At 37.3% G+C, this 25,010-nt stretch overlaps 1 protein-coding gene and 1 long non-coding RNA gene across 3 annotated transcripts in view; both read left to right on the top strand.

The window, feature by feature from the left end:
* Nucleotides 1–25,010, top strand: part of LOC114276196 (F-box protein CPR1-like) — a 113,864-nt gene that overhangs the window by 42,517 nt on the left and 46,337 nt on the right. The window lies entirely within an intron of this gene.
* LOC145797144 (uncharacterized) lies at nt 14,572–24,197 on the top strand. 2 transcript variants are annotated; one of them, XR_014338305.1, is made up of 6 exons: nt 14,572–14,778; nt 15,054–15,217; nt 20,931–20,992; nt 21,132–21,233; nt 21,795–21,948; nt 23,908–24,197. It is a non-coding gene; the product is annotated as an uncharacterized LOC145797144 (long non-coding RNA). The 2 variants fall into 2 exon arrangements; XR_014338306.1 differs by lacking the exon at nt 21,132–21,233.

The following is a 25,010-nucleotide window of genomic DNA, read 5'->3' as shown; positions in this document are numbered from 1 at the left end:
AACAAAAAGGATTCCATATCAAAACCGACAAGATTTGAAAATTCAAATATGACATTTTTTTACTGCTGTATTATTTGCTTATTTCATCATAACTTTATTAGTTTATTTATTCAATGTTGTTGAATTGTAGTGTGATGGCATGATAGTTTTTTGAATGTGCCCCCCCCCCTTTTTTTCATGGAGATGAAATATATAATTTGTTAAATGTGACACAGGATGATGTAATTAACTTTGAGGGTGAACGTTCATTACGGTAATATAGGATTTTGTAGCTTCTCAAAAAAATATGTGAGATTTTATGTGTGACATAATTTGAATTATAATTGTGTTGTAACAAAGTAGAGTTCTAATAGTTACACTGTATAAATGTGGAATATGAGGCTCATCCAGAAGATCACATCATGCATTGAATGTGGAGTTGACTGAACATGAAATATTATGGTCGTGCGGTAGATTACGTAATTTTATGTTAGATTTAGGGCCTTATAGTTTTTTTTTTATGTGAAATATTATGTTGAAATATTTTATGAATGTGTTTATTGAACTTTATTGTATGTTTAGGGACATGCATAATGCCCATCCCATAAATGTGTTTATTTGTTGGGTTGTGTGTATATCTTACTAAATGTGTGATTTGATTGTCATTTTAGTTAATTAAGATTGATATGAATATTTAATTTATTGAATGTGACACAAAATTATGGAAATTATTTGAACATGGACGTTGGTTTGTGTATGTGTGACTAAATGTAAACATGTATGTGATGCGATTTTTTGTAAAACATTTCCATCAATTATTTGTGGGTTTGTTGTGTTGGTGTTCACTTTAGAATTTAGATGGATTTACACAATTTTACATTGGCATGTTGTTCAGGCATGGTGATTTATTGTTTTTAAATGTTGTTCACATCAATTCAATGTGGTTAGTGAAGGAATAGTGTGATTTTGTTATGTTGGTGTATATGTGGGTGGTTAGATTATGAGTAACATCAGTTTGGTTTTGTTAATCTGAACGTGGGTAACATTTGTTTAATGTGGTTATTGGTGAACATCAATTGAATACGAGGACCATCAATTTAATGTGGTTGTTTGAGGGATTAATGTGATTGCGATATATTGAATCTCTCAAAAATATACATTGTGTAACTTACTTTTCCAAGACATGAGATACAATAGAGAACCACAATAAAACGAAAGGTATAACCATAAATCCACATGCCAATGAGTATGTTAAATCCACCTTACTAAGATGAATTGGACTAATTGGTCTATAAAAAAATTCTTGGGACTAAATAGATCAGCATTCCTTAAAATGAGATTTGTTAGGTTTTTATTCTTGGCAATCCCGTTTGACAAAACTCCTTTCAATTGTACTTTTATTCGCTCTTTTATTTCAGTGAAGCTATGAGTTTTTAGATGCGAATCCAACCCGAATTGTGCCTTGTAGAGAAGTTTGTGGTGCTAATTTTTTCATGATTGCCACTTCTGTAACTCCCCGAAATAATTCAATATGAACTACCCACATTAATTGACATTCACTAGACAACGACAATAATCTTTCCATCTTTACATGATCAATAATGAGTTTATACAAAAGTTTCACATGCGGATATACATTCAACGATAAAAAGATACATGAATCTATAGCATGTGAAGCACCTAGTCTCAAAACGATAAAGTGCCCTTAAGGGCTTACATCTTCCATGGCAATAGCCCGGTTACACAAAATGGTCTCTCTGACCCATACACGTTTAGCCCTTGGATTACAAAAAATTTACAACAAAAGTAAGAGAGCTATTTACTCTTCACAAAATATCCACGTTCTCAATTCGGCTGGATCACTACATCTTTACCTGCACCAAAACCCATAGGGGTGAGCATAAAGCCCAGTAGAGAATTCTAACAAAGTATATACAGTTATGCCAAATCTCAATAAAATACAAATGTCAATGCCATGCCATGCTCTTTTGAAGAAATTTCATTTCATGCTCTTCTTGAAGATTTCCATTTCTCAACAAAAGTGTGCAATCACAATACATTTCAAAACTTCCAATTTTAATCAATAGGGGCGGTAAATACGACACTGGTAATCCCTAGGCTGGTGTCTGCAAGTAGACTCTACAAGTACTACCAAATTGTTATTTTTACCGGTATTAACCGGAAGGCTCGACATCTATCCGCGCGGGTTTCTGGTCTTTCACTGTGGACACTCAGGCCAACTTATCAAATTCAACTACACCCGCTATCCGGACTCGCCACGTATTTACCCCATGACACATTTCCATAGTTCCTCATTACAACATAATCTTTCTCAAAGTAAACGTTTTCCAATTCTTTTCAAGATGTGCAATAATGATAATAAATCAAATGAGAACATGATGCAATATAATATTTCATAACATTTCTCCATCTCGAACATCTCTACAACAACATCAATTTACCATGTTTATCATTTCTTCTCTTTAATGTTATTTCATAAATAACCATGCCATCATTTTATCGCAACAACAACTTCTCATCATGCCCAAGTCTCAACAAGCTAGCCCCCTTCAAGGCTATATGAGATGCTTTCAACATTTAACTATAAGATTTAACAATGCATACATTCCATGGTGCACAACCATTTGTCACCTCACAACAACACATGTTCAAATATTTGGTAACAATTATGTTACAATAACATCTCATTTATCTTCATGACACAAAATAATAAAGGATTTCACAAGTATTTTCATGTTTTCCCAAAATCCCCAAATTCTAGGGTTTTTCCTCAAGACAATCACTTCTCATTTCTTGGTGAAAACCCTTATCAAAACATCCTTCTTAGATCAACAAGATGGAACCCCTAAAGATTGACCAAAATTTTGAAAGTTTAAAGAAAAACCCTCTTTTGAAGAAAATCTCTACATTTTTGAAATCACAAAGTTGAAATTATCAAAACTAGAAGAAAACTCTTAAATCATCATCAACATAGCAAAACTATATATATAACTCAAGAATCCCTACCTCAAAGTCTTTGAGAAGATGGAGAAAAAGAAACCCTAGCTTAGGTGGATGATCCTTCAACATACACTACACTAAGAGGAGCCCTAGTTCTTGATCTTCAAGATTTAGAGGGAGATGGTGATGATCTTGGCCTAAAGATTGCAAGAATCAAAGAGTTTTAAGGCTTGAAGAAGTTTTCTAGAGAGAAGGGAGAGAAAAATAAGGTTCAGAGTGAGAGAGAAATGAGCAAAATGTGTTATACATTCGGACCAAAAAGGTATAAAAAACAGAGTTTCAGACTACCTAGTTGGCCACACGTGCGGCGGCCTCCACTGCTCATGCAGCCGACCCCACCGCTCGAGCGGCCCACTTTCCCCCATTCGTGCGTCGATTTTAGAATGCAAAGTCCTGTGCCTCAACCCTCACTGCTCGTGCGGCCACTCCCACCGCTCGTGCGGCCCAACTCCGCACATGCGACCTAGGGCCCCGCACGAGCGGCCCTGGCCCACAGCCCAAGTTTCCCGCTTCGCTCCGGGATACTCCGGGCTCACCCACGCATCCTCCGGAACAAGCGAAGTTCAACACCGAACAGAAAAACACTAGAACTCCAATCTAGAGAACTATCCTGGACATTTCAAATTCAACGAAGGCAAAAGGAGAATGAAGCGAAGAAATAAAGAGAAAAGGAAAAAGAACCTAGCCGTCACAACTTCGCTGACTATGACGGGGATCGAGCTGTTGAGTGACAGCGCCCCCTTGAATATTAGGGTTTATATTTGAGGCTATTTTGCTAGTTTTCTTTGATGTTTGATTGAGTATTCAACTCATGGTTTAAGAAGTATACATCAAAGGATTGTTTGTTTGTTTTATTCAATACAAAAGAGATAGTTGTTCTTTGGTGGATTCTGAAGAATTCGAGCCTGAAGCTTCAGTGGATTCTGGAGTGGCTCATCGTCGTGATTTCACATCGACGTTGTGGAATCAACGTTGGGCAAGACATTTCTGAGGTAAAGACGGGGTTAGAAGAGGCACATAGGGGTCGGTTCAATTCAGGCGTGGATTCGTTAGGTAATTGAGAGTACACTTGTGTAATTCCTTTATATCTTTTTAGTGGATTGTTTTGTGGCTTTTTCCCATGGTTTTTTTTATCACAATTGGAGGCACTCCAATTGTGATTTTTCCACGTAAAATTGTTGTGTCGATTTGTCTTGTTTGTTTGATTGGGTTTGTTATTTACTGCTTAAAATTAATACATAATCACAAATCAATATCTAGGGGATTTCAAGATTTTTCAATTGGTATCAGTGCAGGTTGCTATATTTAAAAAAAAAAAATCTTTTAGAGCGAGATCTTGTTTGATTTATGATAATGGATTCAATTCATGAGAGAAATTCTATGGTTCGACCACTCCTACTTGATGGATCCAATTACTCTTTTTGGAAAGCTTGGATGAGATTGATTTTAAAATCTATTGATGAAAAAGTTTGGCAATCTGTCATGTATGGGTGGACCGAACCGATGATTACCGTTGATAGAGTAACCTTCCCCATACCAATTGATAAGTGGGACACAATTGATTACCAAAACAGTAGTTGGAATAGTAAAGCTATCAATTCTCTCTTTTGCACTATCACACCTGAAGAGTTTAGTCGTATTTTCAATTGTGAAGTCGCAAAAGAGGCTTGGAATATCTCACAAACTATTCATGAGGGCACTCCTTCGGTTAAACACTCAAAACTTCAAAGGCTCATATCTAGTTTCGAAAACCTTTCAATGAAAAATAGTGAGACCTTTGATGAATTTTATGCGAAGTTGAGTGACATTGTAAATTCTAGCTTCAATTTAGGTGAAAAAAATACCGAAATCCAAGGTTGTGGGAAAAATTTTGAGATCCTTGCCCGATCGGTTCCAACCAAAAGTTACAGCTATTGAGGAGGCTTAAGATGTTGACAACCTCAAGCTGGATCATTTGGTTGGAAATCTCCAAACTTATGAGGTGTAGACACCCCATTTTTGACCGTCCTCAAGACTTAGACATCATCATTTGAACACTCGATGATCACCCATGTTTGTGTTCGTCTTGAGTTCTCGGAGGTTTCGGCTACGCGCCTTGCCTCAAGATCTCTCGACTTGTTTGTTTTGTGTTTGGTTTTGCACCAAACACTTGTTGTTTTGCTTCTGAGGGTAGGAAATAGCTTGTTGGCCATCCCCACACCTCATCGGCCATGGCCTGAGGCCACCGGCCCTGTTTTCTTGCTACCGGCCAAAAGTGTTGGCCGGTCGGCAATGTTTTTGGTCGGCCGGCCATTGTTTTGATCAATCGGCCACTTTTTCTAGCCGAGACCTTTTCTTGAGGAGGTTTGAACCTTTTGAACCCTTGTTTTAGCTTTGAGAAAGCTTGAACATTTTGAACCCTTGGTTTTAGCTTTTTGAGAAAGCTTGAACCTTTTGAACCTTTATTTTAGCTTCTCCAAGAAGCTTGACCCTTTTGTTTTGGCTTCTTAGAGAAGCTTGAACCCTTTGCTTAGCTTCTTGAGGAAGCTTGACCCCTTTACTCTAGCTTCCTCAAGAAGCTTGGCCCTTTTGCTACAAGTTTCTAAGAGAAGCTTGGCCCCTTTGCTCCAAGCTTCTTGAGAAGCTTGGACCTTTGTTCCTCTATAAAAGAAGAGCTCCTCTTCCATTGCAAGGGTTGAAAAAAAAAATAGTCTAAGGCACAAGAGTCGTATCTCTCTCTATCTCTATATTTTGAGCTCCAAAAGTGGTGGTTCTTGACGCCTTTGCACCACACCTCATAGCCACACACCTCCACCACTCATCTAAGGTCCTTGGAGGCCATTTTCAGAGGTTGAAGGTTTGATTTTTTGGTCTCAAAGCTGCTGGTTTTGCCGGAACTACAAGGGTAACACACTTTACCCTCTTTTGGTCTTTATTTTGCTTCATCTTTTAGCCATACTTAGAAGCATTTTCAAGCTTTGTCATAAACTGAAAAAAGTCTTATTTTGAGTTTCTTTTGAAGTTTGTTTAAGATCACTTTTGTGTTTGGCGTTGTTTACCCCCTCTTAGGCCTTGTTTGGCCTCATTTTTGTGCCTTTTTTGTGAGTTTCGGGACCACCTTGTATTGGCCCTATCACCACTGAAATCCCTAAAATCCAGAGGGATTTCAATGGTGGAGATGGTGTTTTGAGGTCCTAAGAAGGAGAGGGCCATCCCCTCTCCTTATTGTCTTGTTTACTTACATTTTTGGCCTTACAAAGGAGCCCATATTTGCACACTTCTTGAGCTTGGTTCAGGCCTTTTTCAGTGAGTTTTAGGGCCTGCTTGAACTCTTTCCAGAGCTGTTTTTGTCATTTAAGGCTTGCCTCTTGCATGTGTAGAGCAATCCCCTTTATAGCTTTTCAAAGTAGCACCTCATTCTGGCATGTATTGGATACATTTCAATGGGTATTTGGTCATATTTTGGCATGTCATGAATCTCTTTTGGGCTGGTTTAGTGACCCCTTGAATGCTTCATACACTTGTAGTGTAAATTCCCTAAACTAGCTTCACATGCTTCATGCTTTGTCATGTCTTGTTAGCTTGTTTGGTTTACATTTCAGAATGTTTTTGGTAATATTTTGCAATATCATGACCCTATCCATAGTTGGTTTGGTCATTCTTTGCATGCTCCATATAGGTGTAGAACAAATCTTGTTTACTAGCCTCTTGTGCATGATGTTTCGACTCATTATCCTATCATATTTTGGCTTTACTTTAACATGATTTTATGCTTATTTTGGGTTATCGTAGGACTTTTTTGGGCTGCCATGGCCATATCACTCATGCTTTGTATAGCTATAGTGTAAATTCTTAGGCTAGTCTTGGGTTTTGAGGCCCCTACCATGCATATCATGAGTGTTTGCATGCTTCGGAGTCATTTTGGAATCATTTAGTATGCCATTTTAGAGCTGGAATGTATGCCGTTGTATGCCATGTTTCATCCTTGCATTGCTCTTGGAAAGTTGCATTTTGAGCCTTAGGCTTGGAGCCCTTGCATTGTGCATGTTTGCATGAATCTTGGGCCTTGTTCTCATCTCATATGGCCACTGATTTAGACATGGCTGAGGCTTGTCCATATTAGTTTAAGTCCATCTTTTGCATGTTGCTAAAATGTTGTTACATTGCTTCATGTTTGCATGCTTTGGTTGCATCATGTCTTGTATGCTTATTGTTTGAATATTGTCACATGCTTGCATGTTTGCATGTTTGTCCACATGTTCATGTTGCATACTTAGCTCGCATGCTTAGGTTGCATAGCATATCATGCATCTCTTGCCTCTTGATCAAACCATGATAGAGGTTGGAGGCGTCTTGTTTGTTTTGTGTGCATTTCATTTGACATTGAAATTGCACACTTTGGCTTCTCGGGCCATCACGCATTGAAATGCGTGATTGGTAGCTCGAGGACCGAGGGCCACACTCCCTTGAGTCCATAACATGATGGGGAGGGTGGTTGTGCAAACATTTGCTTTAAAAATGCATTGCCATGCCTTCTCTGTCCTCTGCTGCTGTCAAACAGGGTTCTGCAGAAAGAAATGGCCGACCAACCACATTCAGTGCCGGCCGGCCATACATCGTTGGCCGAGAGCCTCACAACTGGTCGATGACCACTTTTCCATAGCCGGTGACCATCTCTCTTGGCAGGTAACATCCCACAGTGTTCAGGGAGTGTTCCAGAACCAACCTTGGGACTTGTGAAGTCTTCAGTGGTGTAGGGCAGTGTAAATAGAGGCAACTGTGGCATGGCAACGGGTTTTCGAGCGAGGCAAATCGAGCATGCATCATCCCATCATTCCGAGGCAGGGCTGCGGCCATCTTCCTCCTGTAATTAATTAGAAGTTTTGTAATATTTAATTAGCTAGAGTAGTTAATTATTTATTTAGTTTATATTATTTATTCGGACCCTCCGAGCGAGGGCAATGTTGTAATAAGTGTGTGCGTGTGTGATGTATGTCTTCTAACCCCACGTCTTTCTCCCTTTTATTTACCAGCTTATGATGGTTAGATTAGGGCACGTTTCAATTAGCATACTTAGGCTCGCATGTTTGCATTCACTCATTTGTCTTGCATGCACCGGGCTCGGCGCATCATACTAACTGCATTGTATTTCAATTCCGAGTTGAATACATGTTATCTGTGCATCTCACATGCCATCTTAGAATAGCCGAGCCTATCTTAGTTGCATCTTACATGTGTTGCATTAGCCATCTTAACATGAACTAGGATCATGCATTGATTACTAACTAGTTTCTGTTTTGGCTCGGAGTACTCGGTGAGTGCTTATGCTTTAGCATCCTTACATGTGTGTGAGTGACTGCCATGATAGCATGCTTACTATGAGGCTAACTGCTTATGTGATAGAACTGCCTGAATGCCTGTGGGTGAAGGTTGGGTTGCTTGAGTTGGAATAATTCGTCGAAACCCGTGTTTTTGCCTACTTGCGAGTAGCAAAATTCAATCCATTTTCAAAACAAACGGATGTGCGATGCTTTGTTTCAACTTAGGCAATCCAGTCTATACTTGTATGATTTGTGCATCACATAGCAATTCTAGGCTAATAAACCAGAATAAGAGCACATAATGTTTTCAAAAAATCGATATCATGGTTAGTAAAGGCCGATCTTTGATTGGGCGAGCGGGGGTGCTCATAGCTGACCTTTCCCAATTGTACCCAAGTTCCCGAGCCGAGACAACTTTGGTGATGATGGACACATGGCCTTAGGCAACAAGTCAGGGTTTCCTAAATTCTCCCAAAATAAATATTTAGGTGGCGACTTTGTATCTGGAAAAGCAGTCCATGTTTGACACTTCTTTCTAAAAATCTGTTTTCCAAAAAACGATTTGTCGGATTTGGATTCTTTGGTGATTTATCAATCTCACATTGCACATTGTGAGATCAGATTAAGAACCGTGACAACTTGAGTCTAAACTATAGTGAGCCCCAATGAACAAAACGGGATTCATCCTCCCGGGCGTTCGCGGGGACGTCTACATGAGGCACATAGAAATTTCAAAAAAAAAACAAAAAGATGATATTACTTTTAGAAGTGCTCATACAGTTGGAAAGGATTTTGATGAGGATTGTGAGATTGATTCCAAGATTACGGATGCTTTCGTAAAATAATTTTAAAAATCTTTTCTGAAAAGAATTCTAATATTTTGGAATCAACTCATAAATCTAAAGGCAAAGATAAATTCAAAATTAATTCTATAACCCAGAAGAAGAAAGGAAAAATACAAGGGAACTCTAAAAGAGTCCAATGCTATGAATTCCAAGGATTTGGCCACTTTGCTCACGAATGCCCTACTCGTTTGAGGAAGAAGAAAGCCTTCGCTATCACTTGAGATGATGAATCAGAAACTGATAAATATGAAAGTCATAGTGAAGATCAAGGTGAAGAGGGACATGAATAATTCCTTACTTTCATGGCGGCTTCCGAAACTGAAGGACAAATAGAGTATCCGAAGAGGCCAGTTGAGAATGTCAATGATGATGAATCCTCGGAGAGTAATGATGAAGAGCTTGAGCAAGCTTATGAAAAGTTGTATAAGAAATCTTTTAACTTATCCAAATTGAATAACAAACTCACCACGAAACTCAAAGCATATGAAAGTGAGAATGTCAAATTAAAGAAGGAGGTTTCCGAGGCTAGGAATGATGCCATTAAGATTTCTAGTGATTGACAAGCTCTTTGTGCAAAACTCTTGACTTGTGAGACAGAGAGGAATGAGCTATAACAAATCTATGCCACATATGAAGAAAAGATTGAATCTTTCGAGATGTCTCAAGTTGCTTTGGAAGAACTAATCATCAAGAAAGAGGAAGAGCTCAAGTGTGCTATGGCAACCATTGGTCTTTGGAACAAAGGATCAAAGACTTTGGACAATATCATTAGGTCTCAACAAATTTGTTCGGACAAGAGTGGCATTGGCTTTGGTGGTAAGAAAGAGCAAAAACAGAGTGCATCCACATCTCATGATACAAGAACTCAAGGGCAGGGGGAGCACAAGATTCAACGAGAGGAAAGACTTCTCAATCTTCCTAGAGTTGGAAAAGTCAAAGAAAAGAAGGTACACCCTGTTCACCCTGTTTTTATTTGTCATCATTGTGGTATGTATGGTCATATTCGCCCAATTTGTTATGAGTTTCATGGAAGAGTGTCTCATACAGATGGAAGAAATTTCAACATCTCGTGGGGTAGGAGACACTTCATTGGTGGTAATGAAGTTAAGGGTCATATTAGACCTCGTTATTTTGATTTGCTTGAGACCAAACATGAAGCGAGTTTGCATTTGTTTAGACCTTGGAGTAAGAGGTTGGAAACCAAGTCGCGACGGGTTCCCATTGAAAGGGAAGGGAACCACAACGTCAAGACACCACTCAAGAACTGCAATTCTCATGACCTTGTTCATACTAAAGCGGTTTGGGTGAGAAAACTTGACTTGTGTTAATTTGTTTATTCATTTTAGTTTTTGGGTTTCTGTGTGTTTTTTTTTCTTTTTGAGTCATTTAATATGTGCCTGTTCATTTTTCTGTCATGCTGTGTTTAAAAAAAAAATGTGTGTGCTTGTTCATTTTTTGTCTTGCTTTATTTTAGAAAGAAAAAAAATCCAAAAGATTTTCTTAGTATGGTTTTGCAAGCTTGAAATTTTTGAGAAGTTCTTGTGGCGTATTGGAATTGATAAGAATAGCCATTACATGTTAATATGTGTGTGCTTTCTGTGGTTATTACTCATTTCGGAATGTGTGTTCTTTGATTAGTATGTCTCATTATGTACACACTCTTGGATTAGCAAATATCGGAATCTTCCGCCTTTGTGATCTTTTTTCTCTTTGGACTTCTGGCATTGTATCTTTTGCTTTTCTAGAGGAATTGACCTATACTAACATATCATGGGTGATGTTGAGTCTCTTAACCACCTTCCATCTTTTTGCACCTCCATGGTTTTCCCCTCAATTCTTTGTAGTCCAACCATGAGGAAAAGGCTACCCCAGAGTCACCAACCAGGCTATCCTTTTTGTATCCATGCTTCTCTGGTTCGGTTTCCATACTCTTGAGCGTGTCAGCCGCCAATAAGTGTGCAAAAGACAGAAAAAAATGTGCACAAGAAAGAAAAGAAAAAAAAATGTGCAAAAGAAAGAAAAGAAAAAAAAAATGTGAAAAAAAAGGAAAGAAAAAGATTCATTGATTGAGGGGGAGCCTCCGCTTTTACTCACCAAATACCTTTTGATTCCTAGTGGTTTGACTTTCCTTTGTTGTGCTTAGATTCTCTTGCCAGAGGTCCAGCTTTCTGATCACTACTAGGATTTGAATCTTGTGTTTGTTGAACTCCAAGAGTCACACACACACTTTTATCATGGGATCTATACTTTTCACATAATACATCACTTTCTTTTATGAGGAATCTTCTAGAGGCTGTGCACATTGTGTTTTCATGTAATTGTGTTTCTTGGATATTCTTGTGTGTTTTAAGGTACAAATCTAAAATTCCTTGCTTGCTATGCCATATTATTTTTCTTCATGTTCATTGTTTCTAGTGCAGTGCTTGTGGTTGCTTTTAGTGAGGGAGAGTTTGGTTTATCATTGCAAGAGTTTGTTCATATGAACACTTTGATTTGTTTAGTAAGGGAGATTGATTTTAGTCATTTTGCTGTTGATATGCTTTGCTTCTTTATTGTTTCCTTCTTGCATGCTCCTGATATTTACATCATCATATCATTGCTTGTGTGTTTTATGATGTTGCTTTAATTGATTGAGCTTCTTTTGGAAATTCATGACAAAAGGGGGAGAAGTTTATGTCTTAGGATTTCATTTTATTCATGCTACATGTTCTTAAAATCTCCAATTAAAATCTATTCATATTTTCATCTTATGCTTCAAGATAATCTTGTGATATGTCTATTGTTTTTCATATACTCTTGTGACACTAATAGTTGTTTTGGAGATTGTGACACTAATAGCTGTTTTCCAAATCATGACCTTGATAAAGAAGTTTGCGTTTGTTGGCTGTAATGGGTTGGGGTGATTAGGATTTTATTTGTTAGGTGTGTTTTGTCACGGCATTGCCAAAGGGGGAGATTGTTAGGTTTTTATTCTTGGCAATCCCGTTTGACAAAACTCCTTTCAGTTGTACTTTTATTTGCTCTTTTATTTCAGTGAGGCTATGAGTGTTTAGATGCAAATCCAACCCGAATTGTGCCTTGCAGAGGAGTTTGTGGTGCTAATTCTTTCATTATTGCCACTTCGCTGACTATGACGGGAATCGAGTTGCCCAGTCAGCTCACGGGGGTTCAAGGGACACCACCCCTTGGCGGGTTCGAGGCAGCGCCACGACGGGATTGAGGGGCAGTGCCCTCGAAGCCAGAAGCAAAATTGGTGGCTCCAGCGAAGATGCAAACTTAGAAGATGCTTTTCTCGCTTGAGCCACACTTTGGCGGCTCGAGCGAAGACACTCGAAAAAACACATGTTTTAGTCTCCTCGATCGAGTAAGAGATCCTTCGCTCGAGCGACCATCGCGGACCAATTTGCTATAAATATGCTATTCAGTCAGATTTTAGGGTTACACGCTTCCAAATCTTCTTTTTGGATATTAGGGTTTATATCTGGGGCTATTTTGCTAGTTTTCTTTGATGTTTGATTAAGTATTCAACTCATGGTTTAAGAAGTATACATCAAAGGATTGTTTGTTTGTTTTATTCAACACAAAAGAGAGAGTTGTTTTTCGGTGGATTCCGGAGAATTTGAGCCTAAAGCTTTGGTGGATTTTGGAGTGGCTCATCATCGTGATTCAACATCGACATTGTGGAATTAACGTTGGGCAAGACATTTCCGAGGTGAAGACGGGGTTAGAAGAGGCACATAGGGGTCGGTTCAATTCGGGCATGGATTCGCTAGGTAATTGAGAGTACACTTGTGTAATTCCTTTATATCTTTTTAGTGAATTGTTTTGTGGCTTTTTCCCATGGTTTTTTTTTTATCACAATTGGAGATGCTCCAATTGTGGCTTTTTCACGTAAAATCGTTGTGTCGATTTGTCTTGTTTGTTTGATTGGGTTTGTTATTTACTACTTAAAATTGATATATAATCACAAATCAAGATCTAGGGGATTTCTAAATTTTTTAGGATTTATGAGTAAAATTTTCTTTCTTTATATTAAAAGCAAATTAATTGATAGTGCCTATATTTGAATTATTATTTTTTATTCTTTAACTTGAGAAAAAATTGAGACCAATTTAGAATATCGATTTAATGTTTAAAAATCACCATTAATTGTTACTAAAGATAATTTGCTTATTTTTTTTTGGCGACTAAATTTTTTTTAGTCGCCAAAAGTTGTAGAATAGGTGACTAAAAATTATATTGGTCACCGTTGGATGTGGTTTTTAGCTACTATTTTTTTTTAGTAGCTGTATCTTAATTATTGGCGACTAAAAAAAATTAGTCACTAAATATGTCACAATAGGCGACTAAAAATTGCTTTAGTCGGCATTAGATCATGTTTTAGGCTACTAAAATTTTTGTTAGTCATGATATACCAGTTTTTGGCTACTAAAATAAATTTAGTCGCCAAAAAGCTAGCATAATGTTTGCTATTAAACTTTGGTGACCAAAGTTTTGGTCTGCAAATATGCATTTTCAGTGACTAAAATATTTTTAGTCACTGTAAGGTAATTTTTTCCTACTAAAATAACTTAGTCACTAAATAGAAAGTACAAATTTTACTTTTATCTTTGGTGACAAAAATTTGGTCAGTGAATATTTCTTTTCGGTGACCAAAATACCTTTAGTCGCCAAAATGGTTACTTTTGGCAACTAAAATATTAGTTGCTGTTAGTTAAATGTTTGGCTACTAAATAAATTAGTCATTGTAAATTAGCCTTTGGCGACAAATAACAAGTTTAGTCACTAAAGCTATATAAAATTTTAGAGGGAAACCTTAAATGTTGGCGCCCAATTCTTCTCAATATTTTCGAACAGGGTTTCTTCTCTTCTCTTCTCTCTCTCTCTCTCTCTCTCTCTCTCTCTCTCTCTCTCTCTCCATCAGTGTCTACACTATCTATACCCAAACAAAAGCCTACAGTCACTTGCTCTCCCTCTTCTCACAGACTCACCATCCTGCTAACAGCCACCGTCGCTAACCATTGTGACTCTCGCTACTGTCGGTTACCATCGCGGCTCTCCCCTCTCATCTACATTTAGGTTTCTCTCTCTCTCTCTCTCTCTCTCTCTCTCTCTCTATCTCTCTTCCCTTACCATCGCAGATCTAGGGTTTGATTTTATTTTTGATGTTGTAGGATTTTGATAAAATCATTTTAGGGTTTTACTCTTTTTTTACATTAAAAGCAAATATGAGCTCTAAGTTGTGTTTAATTCTACACTTTTGTTGCTCCAAGTGGTAAATTCGATCATTGTGTACATTATGACTCATGATTTATATTATGCTTCATTGTTCCATACAATAAATAAAATGGAGAGTACAATCCCGATTCGATTATGGGATATATTTAGAAGTTCTATTAAATGCCAGTCAGGCACTTCGCCTCTCTCTCTCTCTCTCTGCACTCTGCTCTTTTGAGATCTAATTTACCTTAAAATATTGCTTGTCAATGGTGATTTGATACATACTATTTCTATATATATATATATATATATATATATCTGTAGTTTGGTGGTTACACTGGCTCTGAAGATATACATAAACACGTAATCACAAGCCCCTGATTTTTTCTCCTTCTGTTGATCAATCTCAAACTGTAAGTCTCTCCAATCTCTCTATATATTCATTCATTTAGGGATCAGATCTAGTACTTTGAATGAATGGATGAAACGTACAGATTTTAATTTGTTGTTCTTCATTGTCTGGTTTTAATTTGAAAAATTGAGTTCGTTTCACTTTCGAATTTGTGCTCTTCTCGAGCATATCTAGAACAAGTTATAAAGTTTTTTGTAATTTATTTCATATTTTCTTTTGTAATTTTCTTTTTTCATTTGCTGTGAAATTTAGGCTTTTTTTTTGGGTTGTTGCTAGATTGAAATAAAGGTGTTGTGATTGGAGAAAAGAAAGAGAGAAGATGACTGAGAGCAAGTGGTTTCAGCTTGGGACCGTTGGCACGCTGAGTCTATCAGTGGTTTCATCAGTTTCAATTGTGATCTGCAATAAGGCCCTTATTACTACATTAGGTTTTAATTTTGGTGAGTTGCTTACAGTCAATTGCTTACATTATGTTTTCTATATATTTTTCTTTATTGTATTTACTATAAATTCAATGAAGTGCACCATATGAGAACTATATATTCCAAAGCTATAACTGAACCATTCAGTGGGGGAGTGTAGACACCCCATTTTTGACCGCCCTCAAGACTTGGGCGTTACTGATGGTTTACTTGGTGGAGAAAGGTGTGTAGGGCAAAGGTTCAGTTTCTTCGGCGAGGAGAGAGACAAATCTCAACTTCACACCCCATTTTGGGCCAAAGTTATTTTGGATGGTTTTTAGACTTTAAAACCCTCTCTTTCAAAACATTTTTGAAATAAAGTTTCTACAATGTTCCGACGGTCACATTTCGGTAAATGTTGCGCTTTTCGGTAAACCGAGCAAGGACAAGTTGGAGATGAATGAAAGAGAGATGAAATCTTTGAAAAATCTTTCAAAACACTTTGTTTAGGGATTTGGAGTTGAAGAAAAGAGGAAAGGAGAGGAGAAAACTAGTTTGGGAGAAGTTCGGCAGGAATCCGGGTAAGAGAGAGTTGAGCAGCCCTCGCTGAATCGGGCTTATTCATTTGCATACTTGGATTTTAGCTATGAAGCCACCACCGTTGGAAATCTTATTTCTGGGGCTTCATTTTGCACTCAAGAATCTCCTAAAGCCAAGTCCGGGTGGGGGAGATATGATCAGTTGAAGTTGGGCATCATCCCGGTTGGATCGAATCTGCGCGGCTTCACCAAAAAGGGCATAACTTTTTTCACAGGAGGAATTTTAATGCAAGGTTTGCGGAATTGGAAAGCTAACTTCCGGGGCTTCAATTTGGACACCCACTGGACTTTTTTTGACCTTGGCAGCATCTATCGGCAATCTATTTAGCCGACCGGAAATTTATTGTGCCGACTGGCCATTTAAAATAGCCGACCGACCATTTTTGCTGGCCGACGACCTTCCGGAGTATTCTACAGATTGAGTGGATGCCAGCTGTGCCAGCTGGAGGGCACAGACTAGATCCTTCATACACGTGTATGGAGGATCTTTGCTCTTGGTTTGAAGCTTCTAAGAGAAGCTTTAGTCTCTTGGCTCTATAAAGGAAGCTCTCCTCTTCCTTATACCAGGTTAGAAAACCAGCTGGAGCATTGCATACAATCCTCCATATATCTATCTCATCCAAGCCTCCAAACCCTAAAATCCTTGCTCTATTTGCACTACACCCTATAGCACCACACCACCACTCCATTCCAGCAGCTTGGAGGGCCTTCTCAGAGTTTTGGAGGCACCTTTTCTCAAGCTAAAAGGCTGCTAAAGTTTGGTCTTCAAGGGTGAGCAACATTTCCTCTCTTTTAAGCTTATTTTTGTATCCTTTCTAAGCCATACATGCTTGCATATTTGGGCTCCGACCCTAACTGAAAATAGTCATGTTTTGATGTATTTTTCATGTTTGTTTTATGGTCCTTCAATGTTTAAGGTCCCTAGCTACCACTTTCTTCATTACCCCTCTTGTGTGCCTATTTCTTGTGTAGTATCTTTGGCCTACGTGTAAACTGTTTTGAGCTCTGTCATAAACTGTAAAGTGGCTTATTTTGAGCCCTTCTTCAACATTGTTGAAGGGCTCATCACTGTTTGAGGCTTTCATTTTCCACTTGCCTTTGTATCCCTCTTTTTAGGCCTTATTTTGCATAGTATTTTAGGCTTGCATGCGCACTGTTTTGGGTTTGATCATAAACTGTAAAATGCCATGTTTTGGGTCCCTCTTCAACATTGTTGAAGGGCCCTCTTCTGTTTGGGGCCAGAAGCTGTGACTTGCTTCTTTATCTCACATTTAGGGCCATTTTTGCATATCGGTTTAGCCCTATTTTTGTTCACTGTTTGGCTTTGCTTAAAACTGTAAACATGCTTGTTTTGATACTGTCTTGAATCTGTCTTCATGCTTCATATTCAAATAATGCATGCTTTGTATAGCTGTAGGCCATTGCGTGTGCCTAGTTTTGCATTTCGGGTCTCATTCCATGCATCGGGTGCCATGTTTCCATGATTCGGGGTTGTTTTATATCACATTTCAGTGCTAAAATTACATGCTTGTATGCCATATTTCATGCCTCGCCATGCCTTGTTAGAGTTGCATACTATGCCTTAGGTTTGGTCCTCGCTTTGCGTGCATGCGTGCACGCGTTTCGAGAGTCTCATTTTCATCTAATGGCCACTGATTTTGGCATGCTTGCGAGCTATCCATGTTAGTTTAAGTCCATCATTGCATGTTGTTGCATGCCATGTTTGCTTACATGTTTAGGTTGCGCGCCTAGTATACATTGCTCATTTGCATGTTCATGTTGCATACTTAGCCTCCATGCCTAGGTTGCATTTCATTGAGCATGCATCCCTTGCCTCTTGATCAATCATGATAGGGGTTGGGGCCCTTTGATGTGTTTTGTGCTTGCATTTCATTTGATATCGAAGTTGCAAAACTTGGCCTCTTAGGCCATCATGCATAATTGATGGCCTAAGGGTCGAGGGTCATGTTCCCTTGAGTCCCTTGCATGATACGGAGTGTGTCCGCGCGTACATTTGCTTGAAATTCCATGCCATACACTGTCTGTCCTTGTTGTTGTCAAAAAACAGTTTCTGCAGGGAGTTTTTGCCGACCGGCACTTTAGAGTGCCGACCGGCCATGGATTGGTGGCCGATAATATGAAACCCCAGCCGATGGATAAGTCCCATGGCCGGTGGGTATTCCCTTCAGCCGATGGTGTCCTACAAGGTTCAGGGAACCTGTCCCAAGATTTTGGCAGTTTTCAGAGAAGCAGGGCAGTGTAAACAGAGGCAGCAGTGGTATGGTACGGGCTTTCGGGGGAAGATAAATCCGAGCATGCATCATTCACGCATCCCGAGGCGGGGGCTGCGGCCATCTTCTCTTTGCATTTAATTTGTTAATTAGATTAGAAATTTTGTAATAATTAATTTAGTATTATTTATTTGGATTGTAATATTTATTCGGACCCTCCGAGTGAGGGCAATTGTGTAATAAGTGTGCGTGAGTGTGTGTATGTCTTCCAACCCCACATCTTTCTTCTCTTTTATTTACCCGCTTATGATGGTAGACTAGGGCATATTTAAATTAGCATACCTTATGCTATGCATGCGTGCATTCATACATTTGCCTTGCATGCACCGGGCTCGGCACATCATTCTAACTGCATTTGTATTTCAATTCCAAATTGAATACGTGTTAGTTGTAGCATTTCACATGTCATTGTAGATCAGCCGAGCCTATCTTAGTTGCATCTTGCATGTGTTGCATTAGCCATCTTAACATGAATTAGGATCATGCATATGATTATTAACTAGTTTTTGTTTTGGCTCGGAGTACTCGGTAAGCATTTATGCTTTAGCATACCGCATGCGTGTGAGTGTTGCCATAACAGCATGATTACCATGAGGCTAACTGCTTATGTGATATAACTGCTTGAATGCCTGTTGATGGAGGTTAAATTACCTAAATTGAGATAACGCATTAAAACTATGAGTTTTAAGCCCACTAGATAGTGGCAAAACCATCTTTCCTAAAAGCCTACTCGAGGGTGGCAAAACTTGCATTTTAGCCTACTTGCGAGTAGCAAACCATTTTCGAAACAAGCATGAAATGTTTTGTTCCAATTTAGGCGATTTGGTCTATATTTGTTTGCTGTGCGCATAACATAGTAATTCTAGACTAATAACCGGATTAAGAACACATAACGTTTTCAAAATTGGATATCATGGTTAGTAGAGGCCGATCTTCGGATCGGGCGAGAGGGGGTGCTCATAGCTGACCTTCCCCAATCGTACCCAAGTTCCCGAGCCGAGGCAACTTTGGTGATGACGGACACGTGGCCTTTGGCACCGAGTCAGGGTTTCCTAAATTCCCCCAAAATAAAATATTTAGGTGGCGACTCTGTATCTGGCAAAGCAGTCCATGTTTGGCACTTCTTTTCAAAAATCTGTTTCTCAAAACGATTTGCCGGATTTAGACTCTTTGGTTCAGACTTAGAACCACAAACAAAATCGAGTCCGAACTGTAGTGAGGCCCACGGGCGCGTCTACAGGGAGCTATGTAACCAATATATGAAGTACATGCATAAATTCTCAAACAAAGGGTTCAATCTTGCTATTGACCAATACCATCAAAAAAAAAAAAAAGGAGAGGGGGGGAGGGGAATTAGTGAAAAGTCCTAGTGAAAATTAGGGAAAATTAGAAGATTAGGAAATGAAATCCCATTTTTAATTTTAACAATTTGTAATGAATATTTTACCCTTAATTTAAAATGATATTTATATCATTGTATTTATTGTACACCAGTGTTATTAAAGGCACGCCTAGGATTTTTTTTTTTTTTTTGGACACAAGTAGACATCAGTTAGTAATATTAGTTGTTAGTTTTGGGTGATTTCAGCAGTTCCATTTTATTGTGCAACATGGGAGCAGTAAGTGGTCCAACTAATACTATTTCATTACATTTTGGCTTATCATAGACTTTGATGATTCATTCTTGCATAGAAGTCATTTTGTTACCCCTCCATTTCTAAAGGAATTGCAAAGGAATATGGATTTTGTCTAATTGTTAGTTTTCAAATGATTCCTTAATACATGAAAAGGTGAACATGTTTACAACATGAACAAGGTAATGTATTGTGTGCATTGCCTCTTCAGGGGGCTATAAATGATGTGGTTTAGCAGTTATGTTCTGAAGGCCTAAATTTGAATTCCTTCAATGGAACCCATTTAGATTGTTCTAGTATTGGAAGGAACCCATTTAGATTGTTCTAGTATTGGAAGGAACCCATTTAGGTTGTTCTAGTATTTGAAGGAACTCATTTAGATTGTTCTAGTATTTGATGATGTAAAATTTGCTTTCTGGCATTGACGTTGTTGCTTTTTATTCAACTTATGATTATAACATTTTACTTTCAGTTTATTGATGGGAAGCCATTTATTTTATTGTTATTAATATTTTTCTCATCGTGTAGCTATTTCACCAATGCCCTTATTTTGCCTGCAATAAATGGGCCTATAGAGGGTCTAATGCTAATATATGTGGTCCATTTCTTTATAGCTATAGTTGGTATGACCCTTTTGTATATATATACATTGATAAGTAGCCCTTTTACATATTTAAGGCACTTATTATAGACATAAATATTTTAACCAATTAATAGGTTTCAAAAAACTCATTCATTGATTAGGTTTTTATTCTTTTAGTTGTATTTCACTATAATATTAATTTTGTCTCTTTTTCAGGTGCTGAGTGGTGGTCTCAACAATTTGGAAAGTCTCTTCCATTTTTGAGTTGGGTTCTAGTGATAAATGGTATGACTCATGGATAGAACAGGATGTCTAGAAACACATAGGCAACTAAAAATTTACTCATGGATAAAACAGGGTATTTTTAAGTGTGCTTTATATGGAGGGAAGTGTTCATGATTTGTCAAATCCTATTACTTCAGAATTCCTTTGAAACGAATAACTCAACCAATTAAATTTTGTACTTATGATTTAAACTAGAATGAAGAAATAATGGGCTTTCATACTAGAATGGGCTTTCACATGCAAATGAATCTGAACAAATAATATATTTACATATTTTCTTGATGCTTGCAATCCAACAATTTACACTTCCCTTGTAATTTTTTCTATTCAAATTAACACATTGAGTTGTGATATTCTTAGTTGGTGAATTATTTGGTCATGTACGGAAGATGCAAACTTAGGCTGACCTGAAGATTGTCAAGGTAACATTTATGTATAGTATTATATATATTTGATATGAAATGATTTTCTTAGTTTTTAACAGATGATATAATTTCAGAGGCTCATTGAGGTATTTCAATAATCTTTTTTGTTACACTTCTTTGTTGCCTTTTGGAATAGCAACTCATAGATGCAAACTTATATGCATTACTTGGGAAAAGGACTGTAACAGATGATGAAAAGCCTATTAAAAAGAAGAAGGAGAAGCCTGTTAAGGTTGAGGTGGGCACAGTTGCATGCCTCTTTGTTGCCCACATATATTACTTATCAGTGATTTAAAGCTTTCTCACGTCTTTTGATCTATTTTCATATATCTAGGAATGTACTATTGCTGTGGATACTCTGCCAAAACCATTTGAAGAAGAACTCAATCCCTTGACAAAAGTAGAAGATAATTATGTTTGGTGTAAAATTTGTAAGGGTTTAGGACACCAAATTAAATTTGGTGTTTGCTTTATTAGGTAGTATACATATATTTTTTCCACACAAATAGAACCTAGTGATTATCTGCCTAAGATTATGCACAATATCATTAACTAGGTAATGGAGTCCAATGTTAAGTTATTTTTGTTATTTTCCTTTCTGCCCCCTTGTATCATTCTTCATAATTGAATTTTAAAAAATAATTTAAATTAAAACTGGTTTAGATTTTCTTTTTCTTTTTTCATTTTTTTGGGTGCAATCTAGTGTAGACTTTCATCTACAATATATTCTGATCTTAGGCAAATTTGATGAGGGTTTAATGTCACATGAAGTTTTATCTACTCATTTTGCATTATGTAGGCTGTGATGAGGATACAATTCCCTGATAATTGCACATTAGAGGGCACTTTTTATCCATCAGAGACAATACGGAGCTTAAATGATCTTAAGAGACAATCCCACACATGTAAGGCCTTTTGGTGTTTCACTGCTAGTTGCTGGCCAACCATATCAGGTATGTCATTTGGGTCCTCATTCGGTATTGACCTTAATTGTGTTGGATTTCAGTTTGTCTTTATTTTTTTATCCATATTAATTTGACCCAATGTTGGGTACCTTGTTCAATGGTATGTGGTTTTAGACTCAATCCCTATTTTGTGTAACATCTTTAGCTGAAGCTATTACTGTTGTACTCTTTATCTACTACTTAGAAGATTCATGGAATATATTCACTTTGTGGCGTGAACATTAATAAAATGATTTGATCACGTTGATAAATCCCTAGCCAATACCTTAGCCGACAAACCATTATCTCCAAGAAAGCAAGTCAAAGAAAATAACAAGCAAAGAAAATAAAAGTATAAAAAGAGAGCTTAATGACTTGAAAATGCAATTCAATTTCCTTCCAACTTGTTTTGAGACTAGGACTTATATACATTCATTTAAGTTAATTGACAAAAAATTTAAAATAATCAAACTTAAATAAATGCCCTTTTACCTATAAAGAGCACATTCAGTTTTAGTTGATGAAAGACTACTGATATGATGTGCCATCATAAAACAAGAAGACAAAGAAGGAAGCCACTAAATTGACTTGGAATGAAAGTTGCCTAAAATTTAAAGACACTGCACCATGATAGAGGCTCCGGAATTTATTTGTTATAGTTTCTCAGAATACATAATAAATTCTAATGAATGCCTAACTTTTATGTTGAGACACAAATAGAACCTGTGGAGACAGAAGGGATGTAATTAGCGCACGTAGGTTGGAAGTTGGACTCAAGAACGCCTTAAACTTAGTCGAAAAAGGCCGTTCAAAGGGGTAAAAATATAAAACAACCCTTGAACCGCTCTATGAATTTCACCGGTAGCTTCCTTGTGACAAATAGGACCTATGGGGATAGACGGGATGTAATTAGCACATGTGGGTTAGAAGTTGGAGTTAAAAATGCCTTAAACTTAGTCGAAAAAGGCCGTTGGGGGGGGTTAAAATATAAAACAGCCCCCGAACCACTCTATGGATGTCACTGGTAGCTTCCTCATGACAAATAGGACCTATGGGGATAGACAAGATGTAATTAGCACATGTAGGTTGGGAGTTGGACTCAAAAACGCCTTTGTCCCACACTCCAATTTTCTCCATTTTCAACCACTGGGAGAATCATATTTAATTATTTTTCGCTAGCAAAGATTTTTAGTTGAACCATGGATAATAGTATTAAAAGATGAATTTAACCTGTAGATTCTAGCTTCACTTCATTTGCACGCACTAGACCAAAGCAATCATTCAAAGAAATCTTGGAAAGCCTTCTTTTAAGCACAAAAGTTCATAAAATATAGATGTTGATTTAGAGTTGATTTTGTGCTGTCCCTACTCTGCATTTTATTATGTATTACAGGAATTTTTTTATTCTCCTGGTGATACTTGTTTGGGATTAATATAAGATAAAGACAGTTTGGAATACGAAGCATTGTTAATCTGTTGAGTTTCTTTAATGTTTTATTATCTTTTTCTTCATTCAAATGTTCCTCACGGGCTATGATAATGTCATTAAATTTAGTCTAGCTGCTAGTGCATTATATTTTTCATTAGCAATCAAATGCCTTCTACATATTGAGAGGAACAAATTTGTAATTGACTGTGGTCATAGAGACTATTGATTTTACTTCCTCTACCATTCCTTTATTATAGTGTTGTTGTACTAAAAAATTTTCTCTGATAATTGTAGCATCTTCTTGCAGCCGACCCCATTTGTTGGGACTTAACGCTTGGTTTGGTTTAGTTGTAGCATCTTCTTGTAGCTACTTATGTTATATGTGTGGGGCTAGTTTGCTTTCCTATAGGAGTAGGAATTATGTATTTGTATCTGTATTTTTTTTATATTTTGGCTTGATAAGATGTCTCTGTATTTGTATTTATGTGTCTCTGAGGGTACTTTGAGGCTTAAGCTATATTTGTTTTGTCCCTTTGTAGGTCGAACTTACTCAGAATGGGTAATAGATAGAGAGTATGATTGGCCTCGTAAATTCTGCATATGTCATGCTATGATTGAAGAGGGGACCGATCCTCAAACTACTCGATTGGGTTGCTTGCGTATGCGATCATGCTGCATATTGTCAACTTCATACATGCAATTTTTTTCTTTACATGCAAGTTGGCTGAACTTATACCGAATAACTTATTTCCTCTTATTTGTTTTGTATGAAACTATTATTGTAAGTTGGAATATACTTGGTTTGTATGCAATGTTGACATTAAAATTATTCTCTTGTTTGGATGGTTGTAAGTGAAATAGATGTAGATTGTGGAATGCATGATAATATATATGTATTGTTTCATTTGTATATATGTTACAAGTTGCATAGGATATATACAGGTTGTGGACAAATTAATTAAAATAAAATAAAAAACATAAAATTATGTTGTTGACGACTAAACAATTGGTAGCCAAAAATGGTGTTAAATATTTTTAGTGACTAAATAGTTAGTAGCTAAAAAAGAATTAAATGGAAACAAATCTTTTGGCAACTAAATATTTAGTAGCCATTTAAAAAAGACTTTAGGTGACTAATGATTTAGTAGCCAATTTTTTTTTTTAAAAAAAAGGAAAAAAACTTTTGGCGACTAAATATTTAGTCGCCAAAACATAAAAATGATATGATAAGCGACTAAAATTGTAGTAGCTAAATAAAAAAATTAGACTTTAGACGACTAAACTATTTAGTAGCTAAACAACAAATTGGACTTTTGGCAACTAAACATTTAGTAGCTAAAAAAAGTTAGATGAACCAAAAAAGAAAATTTGCGACTAAAACTTTGGTCGCCCTAGACACCTCAAGTTTTGGCGTCAAAAATTTTAGTAGCTGAAAATGTGATGTTAAATTAAATTTAAAGTTTTTGGCGACTAATAGATTAGTCACCAATTTATCCTAATCAGTGACTAAAGATTATTTTTGCCGCCAATACATTTACTTTTGGCGACTAAAAAATTAGTTGCCATTTATAAGACTTTTGGCGACTAAAGATTTTTTAGTCGCCAATACCTTTCCCGACAATCTTCCCGCGACAAATCCGGC

This window comes from Camellia sinensis, chromosome 8 (genome assembly GCF_055761805.1).
Source record: "Camellia sinensis isolate YWXY chromosome 8, ASM5576180v1, whole genome shotgun sequence".
Classification (NCBI taxonomy): domain Eukaryota; kingdom Viridiplantae; phylum Streptophyta; class Magnoliopsida; order Ericales; family Theaceae; genus Camellia; species Camellia sinensis.
This window is presented reverse-complemented; position numbering and strand designations above follow the sequence as displayed.